At 39.3% G+C, this 12,253-nt stretch overlaps 1 protein-coding gene across 4 annotated transcripts in view; it reads left to right on the top strand.

The window, feature by feature from the left end:
- The window catches only part of LOC106065260 (serine/threonine-protein kinase NLK-like), a 60,487-nt gene that overhangs the window by 10,443 nt on the left and 37,791 nt on the right, over positions 1-12,253 (top strand).

The following is a 12,253-nucleotide window of genomic DNA, read 5'->3' as shown; positions in this document are numbered from 1 at the left end:
TCACGCTACTTTGTGTGCTGATTGCTGATGAAACTGTGTTTTCCTCGGAACTTAGGCTCAAACGGATTGCTTTCCCCTTTATTGTTTTTTTTTTTTTGGGTCACGTCTGCTTTGTTCTACTTCCTGTAACACTTAACGGTCATATCCTAGAAATAATTAGAAAAAACAACATCCCCCTTCTTTTCCAAGATCATCCCGGCTTGGTTTTTATTTTTCCTCTAAAAGTTGCTCTACATACTAAAACAACATAAGTATAGTTTACAACACACATGCACAGTAACAGACACACACACACATTCATAGTCGCAGTGTTAATCTGCGCTAATGGATTTGGAGAGGTCACAGGCCTTTACGACGGAGCTTTTTCTCTAGTTGATACAGGGTCAGGCGTGTGCTGGCGCATACACACTCTCTGCGTACGCGTGTTTGCAACCACGCACATTTTTCCCCCTCAATGTCTGTATCTATCATTAAATTCATTCGCGTGTGTCGTGTCAATGGACTCCTAGTCAAAAAAGAAGAACGCTTTATAAGTAACATGTAGATCGTCTTGCGTAGTAGATTACTCCCAGAGTATTTCTAAGATTCTCTCCCTTACGACTGTTTAAAAGGGTGTATTGGATCTCTCTATTAAGGCCTGTTGACATGTCATCTATTTGAGCTGTATCCTATTTAAATGGGGACGAAAGGTTGATGCTTTACTTGACCGTTTCCCATGTCATCATTAGTCATGAATAAGCAATGCTGTCCATTCTGAGCAGTTTCCAGCGTCCACGACTCGCGCGCGAGTTGACTTCGCCTCGGTTGAATGAGTCACAAAATATTCGCCGGAATGCCTCATCTTTCTTTCTATGAGTCAGTCAGGGGCGAGCCCACATTCCTTTGAATTATTATTTTAACATTTTTAAAAAATGTTTTTTTTTATACGTAAAAAATGTCAATATTGTGATGGTCGTTTAGAGATGTATGTCTCTTTCTGTGACCAGTTCGCTAGGGGCGACATATTCGTTTTGTGGTCACACTTGATTTGTAGTTGATAGAATTCTTTGAACTCAGATAATATTAAGTTGTTTAACAATAAGATCAGTAAATTAGAGCTTTGTATTTTTTTTTTACATTGTTGGATAAAACAGATTTTAATATAAAATTATTAACTTTTCAAATTATTTTATTAGCTATTTTTTAAAAACACAAAATTCTTTTTTTTTTTCAATGCTCACTAGTTTTTCAAAACGTTTAATCACCTTAAGTAAAAAAAATACAAACGAGTACATACGAGACAGACTAAATCTGTCAGAAGTTTTATATGAATTTTTCTTTTCCTTTTTTTACATCTTGAACTAGATTTTTATAATATGAATAAAAAATATATATTTAAAATATTTGACAAATATTAGTCAGAAAAAAAATCTTTCTCGCTTGGAAAAATGTGTGACTGTTTTGATTAGTTCAAGTTCGCCCCCCCCCCTAAATCACTTATAAAATACGTTTAAAAACTTCTACACTTTTTTTTCCCTTGGTGTGTTAGTTGTAGTAGTCACATATGCAGCGGTGTGCAACCTTTTGCAAGCCGAGGGCCACTTATTGATTTAAATATCGTGGGCGAACGAAGCAAAGATATTTTCACTGGCGTGAGACAAGAAACAAAAAAAAAAACGAAACAGATCAACAAATAAAATGAATGGAATGATTCTTGGAGCCCAGGCTGTGAACCAGGGCTTGTAGTCACACATACACACACACACGTGCACACACATACAGCACTTGTACAAAGTTTGTGCTCAATTTTTCTGTTTTGTCTTCTCTCCACTCCCCCGTTTTTTTTTTTTTTTTTTTTGCCGTTTTTTTTTGGTCTTTTTTTAGGCCAATTTGAACAAACCACGCTCGCCAAATGTTGATTTAAGAAATCAGCCCCGAGGTTCACCTATGGTCAAGGTGGTCTCCGCAGAAATGACAAGGTGACAAATAACCTACTTGTCTTCTTACTAACACACTGATACTTCCCCCTCCCCCCCCCCCTGCCCTCCCTGTCTTATCCTCAGTGCATTCTTTGGTTTGAATCTAGTTCTAGGTCATTTCGTTGTTAGTTTAAGAATTAGCGTTAAACAAGCCACGTCGCTAGAACACGAACGTAGCGTTTTCTTTATAAGAGAACATAGTGCCTAAATAATTTACATTATAAGAGAACATAGTGCCTAAATGGTTTACATTATAAGAGAACATAGTGCACAAATAATTATTTAGAATAGATCATAGTACATTAGTAACAGATCATAGTGCGTTTGAATAGATCATAGTACATTAGTATAGATCATAGTGCGTTTGAATAGATCATAGTACATTAGTAACAGATCAGTGTTTCTCCAAACTGTGTTCCGCGAGGCCTGAATGGGTTTTCCACGAACTACTGGAATAATGAACTAGCAGGCAAAACAAAGTGAATTAACCTCTCTAAAACATAAGCAAAGTGTTCCGCTAAATACGAAGTGTTTCTTCAGGACAATGTTTTAGAAACACTGGTATAGATCATATTACATCAGGGTAGAACATATTTCATGGTAGATTATAAAATGTGGTGTGTTTCCACAAACATGAATGATAGCAGTGGCGTAGCTAAGGATTTGGAGGGCCGGGGATACTGGTTTTTTTTTTTTTTTTTGTTGTTGTTTTGTTTCTAAGCCCTGGTTCTATATCACCAAATTAGAATTTTCTATATCATATCTTTAACTAGATAAGTATTATAGTCTAGACTACCGTATTTAGTGTTTCCAAGTCTGGATTTATAACACCAAAGTTGAATTTATTTACTTTTAGTAGATTTTACATGGGCGTAACCAATATTTTATTTGGAGGGGGGACATTTTTTTTTCTCCTTTTTTATATCTATCATTCATTAAATATTTATAGCAAAGTAATAGCTCTTATAACAGAGAAATTATCTTTAAAAAAAAAAGCTGTGACTTGTTTCTGTAAAGGTTTAGGGTGTAATTCCATCCGTAGAACCTTGATTTGGTAGAATGTAATTACAATTAAAACTTCAAGTAATGGTCTAAATTTGGCTGTTTGTATCAAACTTAATTAAAGCGGTGTAAAAAGCTTCCTTCTCAGACAGTATTTCGCCCATAGTACTGTACTGTCTAGATGTTAAAACAACGGGCCACGCTGTGTTGCCCTTCATAGAACGCTTGCTGTTTATTAACTTAGCGTACACACTGTTGCCATAGCAGCCGGTGAGGTTAAAAACATAACTCTCGGGGAAAATGACTTAATAATTTATATTACTCAGTTCTTAACTCCCTTACACGATCTGAACGTTACGAGTTGCTTCCCTTGAGGCTTCATTCGGACATTGATAACTTTGGGTCAATACTTGTTCTATAAAACCGCCCGAAGCCTTTTAAATGGGAATAATTTTTAAAAAACGTTTTTCAAATTAAACTGTAGCTTAGTGAAAGTGCAAAACAGATGAATTGAATATTCAACTTCAAATTATGCATTCAGTTTTGGCTTTGTTGTATGGAAGTTCTTAGGATAGCGTTGATTGGTTCGATATGTGTCCGCCATAAGTACGTTACGGTGATCCCTTCCTGAGTTCACGGTATAAAATAGATCTATTCGCGTTCAAAGGGTTTGCATGGACTAGATCTAGATCTATTCGCGTTCAAAAGGTTTGCTTGGACTAGATCTAGCTCCATTCGTTTGAATGAGGTTTGCCAGGACTAGATCTAGCTCCATTCGTTTGAATGAGGTTTGCCAGGACTAGATCTAGCTCCATTCGTTTGAATGAGGTTTGCCAGGACAAGATCTAGCTCCATTCGTTTGAATGAGGTTTGCCAGGACTAGATATAGCTCCATTCGTTTGAATGAGGTTTGCCAGGACTAGATATAGCTCCATTCGTTTGAATGAGGTTTGCCAGGACTAGATATAGCTCCATTCGTTTGAATGAGGTTTGCCAGGACTAGATATAGCTCCATTCGTTTGAATGAGGTTTGCCAGGACTAGATCTAGCTCCATTCGTTTGAATGAGGTTTGCCAGGACTAGATATAGCTCCATTCGTTTGAATGAGGTTTGCCAGGACTAGATCTAGCTCCATTCGTTTGAATGAGGTTTGCCAGGACAAGATCTAGCTCCATTCGTTTGAATGAGGTTTGCCAGGACTAGATATAGCTCCATTCGTTTGAATGAGGTTTGCCAGGACTAGATCTAGCTCCATTCGTTTGAATGAGGTTTGCCAGGACAAGATCTAGCTCCATTCGTTTGAATGAGGTTTGCCAGGACTAGATATAGCTCCATTCGTTTGAATGAGGTTTGCCAGGACTAGATATAGCTCCATTCGTTTGAATGAGGTTTGCCAGGACTAGATATAGCTCCATTCGTTTGAATGAGGTTTGCCAGGACTAGATCTAGCTCCATTCGTTTGAATGAGGTTTGCCTGGACAAGATCTAGCTCCATTCGTTTGAATGAGGTTTGCCAGGACTAGATCTAGCTCCATTCGTTTGAATGAGGTTTGCCAGGACTAGATCTAGCTCCATTCGTTTGAATGAGGTTTGCCCTGCTTTTGAAATCCAATCGAGCAACACAGAGTACTGTCTTTGTAAATATGGAATACATTTGGGTAAATGTACCATCTAGCTAGCAGTAAGAATCAGTGTTACCAGCAGGTTGTTTGTCGCTGTTGCATTTCTCATTAGATCACCTTTTGACATTTGCTTGTGTCATTAATGTGGTTTGTTGGCTTGTGTCATTAATGTGGTTTGTTGGCTTGTGTCATTAATGTGGTTTGTTGGCTTGTGTCATTAATGTGGTTTGTTGGCTTGTGTCATTAATGTGGTTTGTTGGCTTGTGTCATTAATGTGGTTTGTTGGCTTGTGTCATTAATGTGGTTTGTTGGCTTGCCTCGGGTTGTTGTGGTTTGTTGGCTTGCCTCGGGTTGTTGTGGTTTGTTGGCTTGCGTCATTAATGTGGTTTGTTGGCTTGCCTCGGGTTGTTGTGGTTTGTTGGCTTGCGTCGGGTTGTTGTGGTTGATCGTTTTCTTCTTAGATTCACGATGCACTACTTCTAAGGATGTGCGGTTTTGTTTTGTTTGTTTTTGGTTAGAAAATTGCCTCTCACAAATGTCGCTCTGGGTCATAGATGATGTGTAGTATTGTTGACACTTGTGATCGACCTCTGGCTATTTTGTATGTTTATTAGTGTGCATTTTGAAGCCTCATTAAACGCATCATCATACGACTCCATTTGAGTGAGGGCTTGAGAGGCTAAAATCCTCTCTTCCAAAAGCCCTGGACAGAAACCCTGAGTATTGCGTAGTGCAGACATGTCACCATACAGGTCGATAATTTTTGGTTTCGAGACGGAGATCAGCAAGTCTGGGGCAGTCCAAAAGAATATGAGACACGGTTTCATCTTCTTACCCGCAGCGGGGGGCACAGTGAATCAAAATTTGACCATAGCCGTGAAACGCATAGACATTATCCTTAGTTTTAACACTGCATGTTTCAATTGTTATTTGAGAAGGAATAAAAAGAGTTCGAAGCAGTTGTGTACGCCCTTCTGGACAAGGCCTGTCGTACAGGAAGCAGTTGTGTACGCCCTTCTGGACAAGGCATGTCGTACAGGAAGCAGTTGTGTACGCCCTTCTGGACAAGGCCTGTCGTACAGGAAGCAGTTGTGTACGCCCTTCTGGACAAGGCATGTCGTACAGGAAGCAGTTGTGTACGCCCTTCTGGACAAGGCATGTCGTACAGGGTGCAGAGAAAACAAAACATCTAGATCTAGCTTTTGACACGATAAAGGAATAAAATATCTACTCTTGAATTGTTTCTTAGTTACGTGACGCTCTACGATGTTTGTGCTTACAGTTGAAACCTCCGAGGATGTGAACACATCGTCTGCATGTAAACCTATTACCGTAAGATCAGGTCTAATTACGACGTCTACCGTATGGCGAAACGGCTGAATTGATTTCCAGGTCCTCTGCAGACATCGTTCTCCTCCCTTCCAGAGACATGTTTCACCGATATACTGGCTCTCCCTCCTCAATATATATCATACCCGCGTGTGGGGGGTATTAGAGGAGGCATATGGATCTACAAGACTTTAATAAGGTATCAATTCATGTCTAGCCCCGCCTCACTCCCTACCTCGCACAGTAGCCCAGTTGACAGACTCGGTGCGCCACAGACGGCTGGTGACGTAATCTGTGACAGGAATAGCTGCACCTATGGAGGGCTGTCTAGACTTGTAACCCCAGACTTGTTAGTAGGTGTTCTTAGTCGTAGTTAATGCCAAAAAAAAACAGACAACTCTTGTTAGTAGCTGTCTGCCTAACTTACACCTCATTAGTCAAATAGAATACACTATTATCTCCTCCTGGCATCGAGTTTCCATGTCTGGTGTAGTCTATTTGTATTGAGATATTATAATAATCAACACATGTGTAGATAGTACTTTTAATATATGTATTTCTTCACTGATGCATATTTATTTTTAATGTGAACTCACATTTAAGAAACGCGAATGATTAACATTTGAAATCTCTGTGGCATTTTACGTCTCGAGAGACGATCTTTTCCCATTGCAGTTTCTTGTATGACTAAAGAGGCCAATCCTTGATACACAGCTGCGGTCACAGGTTGGGCATCTGTAATCAACAGGCGCAGTTGCTTTTTCACCCATCTTTCTACTACTGTTGTGTTTGGCATCTGCAATCCGTGACCCTTCCTTTATGCTCGCTCTCCATGTGGATCTATCCAGTGCCACTTTTTCACAGCCGCGGTCACAGGTTTGGCATACGTAATCACCAGGAGCCGTTGCTTTTTCACCCTTCTATATACTACTTTTGTGTATGACATCTGCAATGCGTGACCCTTCCTTTATGCTCGCTCTCCATGTGGATCTATCCAGTGCCACTTTTTCACAGCCGCGGTCACAGGTTTGGCATACGTAATCACCAGGAGCCGTTGCTTTTTCACCCTTCTATATACTACTGTTGTGTATGACATCTGCAATGCGTGACACTTCCTTTATGTTCGCTCTCCATGTGGATCTATCCAGTGCCACGTTTTGCTATCTTCTAGTGTCGATTTTGAAGAGCTTCATGTCGCGTTTGCATACATCCGTATACCGTAAAAGTGGGCGACATGGAACAATGCATTAGCAAGTACTAATAAATCTTTTTGTGACGGTTCCAATTTTTGGCTGAAGACGAATGCGAGTCACATCTTGGCTTTGAACAACAATTTGGTCAGGAGTTGGGGGTCTAAGACAGAGACATTGTCTGCTCAGACTATTACTTTAAACTTTTCAGTCAGCAGACTTCTTGTACAAATTCACAAATAGAATTTCCCGTCATGATTGAAAGTAGTCCACTTTGCTGTGCAAGATGATACCAGTTCAAAAGACGTACGCACCATAAATACCGCATACTTATGAGGTCTTACTTCTAGTTTATGGGAGTCTAGACGCGCAGCCCCAAATTTCATAGTAGGTGCAACATAAATTACTCTACCATGTACTGTGTACTGAACATATCAATAAACTAATATAGCTGATAAACTACTTGTGTACGTGTGTTGTGGTGGCGACTTAAAGAAACAGTACACTTATTTATGGCCATCGATTTAAGAGTATCGTTAGTTTTTTTTTTTTTTTTTTGCATATATGTAAAACCATTTTTAAATGAGATTTAACCGCTATGAACAACAATGCTGCCTTATACATTGGACGAATAACTATAATTTGTGTATGTCTATTGTGGTTTGGTATTACATGGATGAAATATAAATGAAAATGAGAAAAAAAAAATGGTGCACAAGTTTTGTAGGTGCAACAGCTGCCAACTGTCACCCGAAAGCGTGCAATTTTGTTTATAACGATAGCACATGTAATCCTGTACATTTTAAAACTACTTTTAAAACAAATTCAGTTGGTAACTCATCAATACTCAATACGTGTGTAGTAGGCCTATCAATCTATAAACTAAATCATTCTCTCCCTTTTTTCCCGAGCTTTTTTAAAATGTTCATGTCTTTGCCCTTCTTTATAACATTAGTTATTGTTATAAAATAAAGTAAAAAAAAATGCGAGACTCTTCTAGTTTGAAGTTTTTACTTTTGCTTTCTTGCTCGCGCAAACACACACACACACACGCACTTTGGAATAATACCAACAGCAAAGCGGAATACCTTTTTTTTTTTTTTCCATCCTTCAACTTTCCCCCCAACCTCCGCTGACCCCAGGAAATCGCGTACAGTGACCCCCGGTAACCTCTCTTTATGACGGCCGTAGCCTGTAGTAACGGTCGCGGTGAGGTGTGGGACTCTAGCCCTTCTACATTCCCCCCCCCCCCGTTCTTTTTGTAACGGTAGCCGTTGTGTGTGTGTTTACAGTCGTTTCTGCCTGGTGTGACCTGCGGCCGGCTAGTAACAAAGAGAATGCTGCACATAGAATCCTGTGTTAACAAGACAACAGAGTGTGAAAGTACGTTTGGTTGGTTTGTAAGGATGAGTTTGTAAGCCAATACAAGGTCCCGTAACTCCTATGAAAATTAAAAGTTTGAATGTTTTAAGTCCCTTTGTATCTTCTATTGTTTCAGTGAACGCCTGACACTTAATAGAAAAGAGTTATGTCTATGAATGCGATGTGAAGCACAGGAAGAGACAGGTGTGATGGACGAGCAGTTTGGGTTTGGTTGTTGATAGAATTAGTTCAAGTTAGTGTAACTGTCTGGGCCAATTCAGGTGGGCCATTTGTGGACACTGCACTGTCCGAGTGTCCGTATTGACACGACTCAAAATCCTTCCCGTCGTACACTTGGGCGCGTGTGTTGTCGGAAGTCTACGAGAAGAAAGGCATGTCATCCATGTCAACTCAGAGCAAATATACAAGTATACAAACGACTGGCTGTGTGAAGCTTGCTGGCCTGCAGCTTAGCGCGTCTCATGCTTTAGAGTGTTGAAGCGTCATACACGAGTCGTGGACATCCAGGGACTCGTCTCGTTGAAGACAAATTTTGAGATGCACTGTACTTGAAAACAACTCTCTTGACCGCCCAACAGATTCGGTCACAAAAATGGCGTGGTGTTTCCGTTTTTCTCTTCGCTTCATCTTTAAGATGAACACGTGATTCGTCGCTATGACGTTGATACAACAGCGCAGCTCGAGAGTTAATTTGCAGTCACTTCCTTCAGTTTCGTAAGAAACATTTTGATTCACTGAGTGCCTGAGTTAATGGTGCAATGAGTTAAAGATTCCTTGGTTTTATTTCACGCTGAATGTCTCAACGTGTTTCTTGTAGCGGGTCCAGTTTGTAACTCAGTCACTCGTTCTTCACTTGATTCAGACTATGTGAACTCAGTCACTTGTGTTAACTCAGTCACTCGTCTCTAGTTGGTTCAGACTATGTTAACTCAGTCACTTGTTCTTCACTCAAGTCAGTTTTCTGTACAGACACTTACAAATGTTCTCTTTTTTTTTTCTTTTTTTTTTCAAACCAGCGACCAGCTCACTTCGTCACTGTATGCACCCCCCCCTCTTATCCTGCACCATTCTCTTTCTCTGGCCAACATCCCTAGAGGTCATTAGAAATGCTTTCGCGTAGCCACAGGCTGGCCTTTTTTTTCTTCTTTGTCTATCTTAACTGTCATTGTGTTTCTCTGTCAGTGACTGTCATGAAGGCCTACGTTTGTATACCAACAAGATATAGGCCAAAACGTTGCAGTGATGCATTATTCTGGCTCCGTATTTCTGCATTATTTCTCGCTTTGTCTGTCGGGCGCAGCTGTATCATTTACGTTTTTTTTTTACTAAGTGAATTGAACAACAAAAGAGATGGCAAGGAATCAATGTGTCGACTAAATATTGCTTCGTCTGTTCCTGTGGGCGGGGCCTCGCCTAGCCGACTTGTAGTGTCATTCACTTACCCGTATACACGCATCGCTGAAACGCGCTAATTAATGTCCGTGTGCATCACGATTGCAAATGTCGTTAGATCGAGATAAACCGAAGTGAGACTGAGGTCAGACTCGTTTGAAGAAGGTGCGTTGGATGTTTGTACTTTGTGTTACCGGTATGTAAAATCTGTGATGGCCAAACGGCGAGAGTTGATAAGTCGATAAAATGGGAAAGTGGACCAACTCTTGGTGTAAAACTAACTTTTAATACAGCTTATTAAAAAAATCTGTAGGGCCACCGAAAAGGTCATCTTAATTCCTTCCCTTAAAAAAAAAAGAGTACAAGTTGGATTTGCCCTCACTGTGATAAAATCTTGTTGTTTATTTTTACCAAGCTTATATCAACCCACTCAGATACTCATTTTGAACACGTCATTTCTCTCACTTCCTTGGGATCAAGTTGAGACGTGGCACACTTATCCAATGTCTCTTACAAAACGTGAAACAAATATTTAAAAAAATAGTTAACTAAACCGTGGCCGTGGAGATTAATTAATTTTGTTGGCTAACAAAAAGGGAATTAAATCTTACAGTATTTAGATAATATGGCTCTAAATGTAATTAAGTTCATTTTTATTTTATTTTTTAAAAATCTAATCACTTAAACGATGTATTAAAAATATGTATATTGTCTGCTCGGTACACACTGACCTTCATAGTACTTTCTGTATGATTGTCGTTTTTCTAAGACCACGTGATGTCTGCCTACTGACACAAGTATACTACTAAGTCGAATTAAAAAGTTTGTGCTGGCTTTTTTTTAAGTAGGAATTTTTTTTCAGGTGCTATTAACTAGGTTATCTGTACCGAGTTTATAAATACTGACATTCGCTATCTTCTCGTCTCCAAAGCACAGTTTTGGTTTATATTGTCGTGCATAGAAAATGAACGGAGATTTAATTTATTGTAATAAATGAATAGCCAGAAATGTATTTCCAAAAACCTTTAAACTTAAGTCAAACGTTTGTAATTAGCACAACTGTTATCTGGCATTCTTTAGTGTGTTGAAACTGAAGCCCTATCTGTGGGACAAGTTAGGAAATCCTATCTGCACTTAGCTGTGTCATGTGACCAACGAATCAGTTAATTAGACGTGTATTGTAAGCTGTATTTTGTGAATAGAACAAACGCTTGAAAAAAAAACAACCAACATTTTCACATTGCTAGATCTAGTCAATACAAAGCTGTTCGTGTGACATTTATTTATTTTTCATTCTCTCCAGTGTCGCACGTATTACGTTACATAATGTATTAGGCAATAAAACAGGGCCCACTGCGCGTATTTATTTTTTATTCGGTTGTACTGATTCGCTGAATCTCTTGTTAAGGGCCCTTCTACGTCTGCAGCTCTGGTTCCTACTTCGGCGAAGAAGGCGGAGTTGACCTACATAGACGTTTTCCTGTCCAGACAGATTGCGAGTTCAATGTCAGCCGGCCGTGTTGACCTACATTCCTGAGGTTTCCAGGCCGTTATCCAGATATATATAGCACATTACTCTGCAATATAAACAAACCGCCGGAGTAACTCCCCTTTTGCGCTTTTCTCCTCCCACTTCCAGTGGGTGTCGATAGAAAAAAGACACCAGTTTTTATTTTATCTTTAAAATAGTATTTTCATGATTAATTCCATTTCTACTGCCTTTATTCGTGTAGAGTTGTTGTTTTAAACGATGATATATTTGAAACGATTTCCTTGCTTTTTGAAAGAAAATTGTCTGCCACTGCACACTTTCAAATCAGTTAGTTCTATAAGCCGTCAAAATATTGTGGGAGTGTGAGTCCAGAAATAGGTTCACTACCTGAAAGAAATGACCAAAATAAACCTTTTGTCAAAGGCTTAAGTTAAATCCACTAACCTGAATGTAGGTCTCGTCTTAGTAGGGCTAGCCGTAGGACAAATAGAATATGCCAATGCCCAATGAACATTTTATGAGATCAATATTTTTGTCACAATTTGGTTTTTACTTTTCCTTACAGGACCATAAAATGCAATTTATTATTTTTTAAGCAGCTCCCCGTAAGGAAAAGCGGCCTTTGTATTTGTGGTGTTCGTCTGTCATGTTAAAATTAAAAGCGCTTTATAAACTGTAATTTTACCATGGGCTTCAAATTGCTCATAAAAGATGCATCGGCTACTTTCTTTCTACATTAAAAAAAAATTAAATTAAATAAGTATGCAAATGGTATGCACACACATTTAAACCGTTTTGAAAGCAAGTGAAAAAAAAGTTTGTTAGGCTATGTATTTATCTCGGCAACCTAACATCGTAAAGTATATATCCCTAGCGTCTCCATTT

The sequence above is a fragment of the Biomphalaria glabrata genome, chromosome 12 (assembly GCF_947242115.1).
Source record: "Biomphalaria glabrata chromosome 12, xgBioGlab47.1, whole genome shotgun sequence".
Lineage (NCBI taxonomy): Eukaryota > Metazoa > Mollusca > Gastropoda > Planorbidae > Biomphalaria > Biomphalaria glabrata.
Note: the sequence above shows the minus strand (reverse complement) of the source record. Positions and strands in the feature narration are given on the sequence as shown.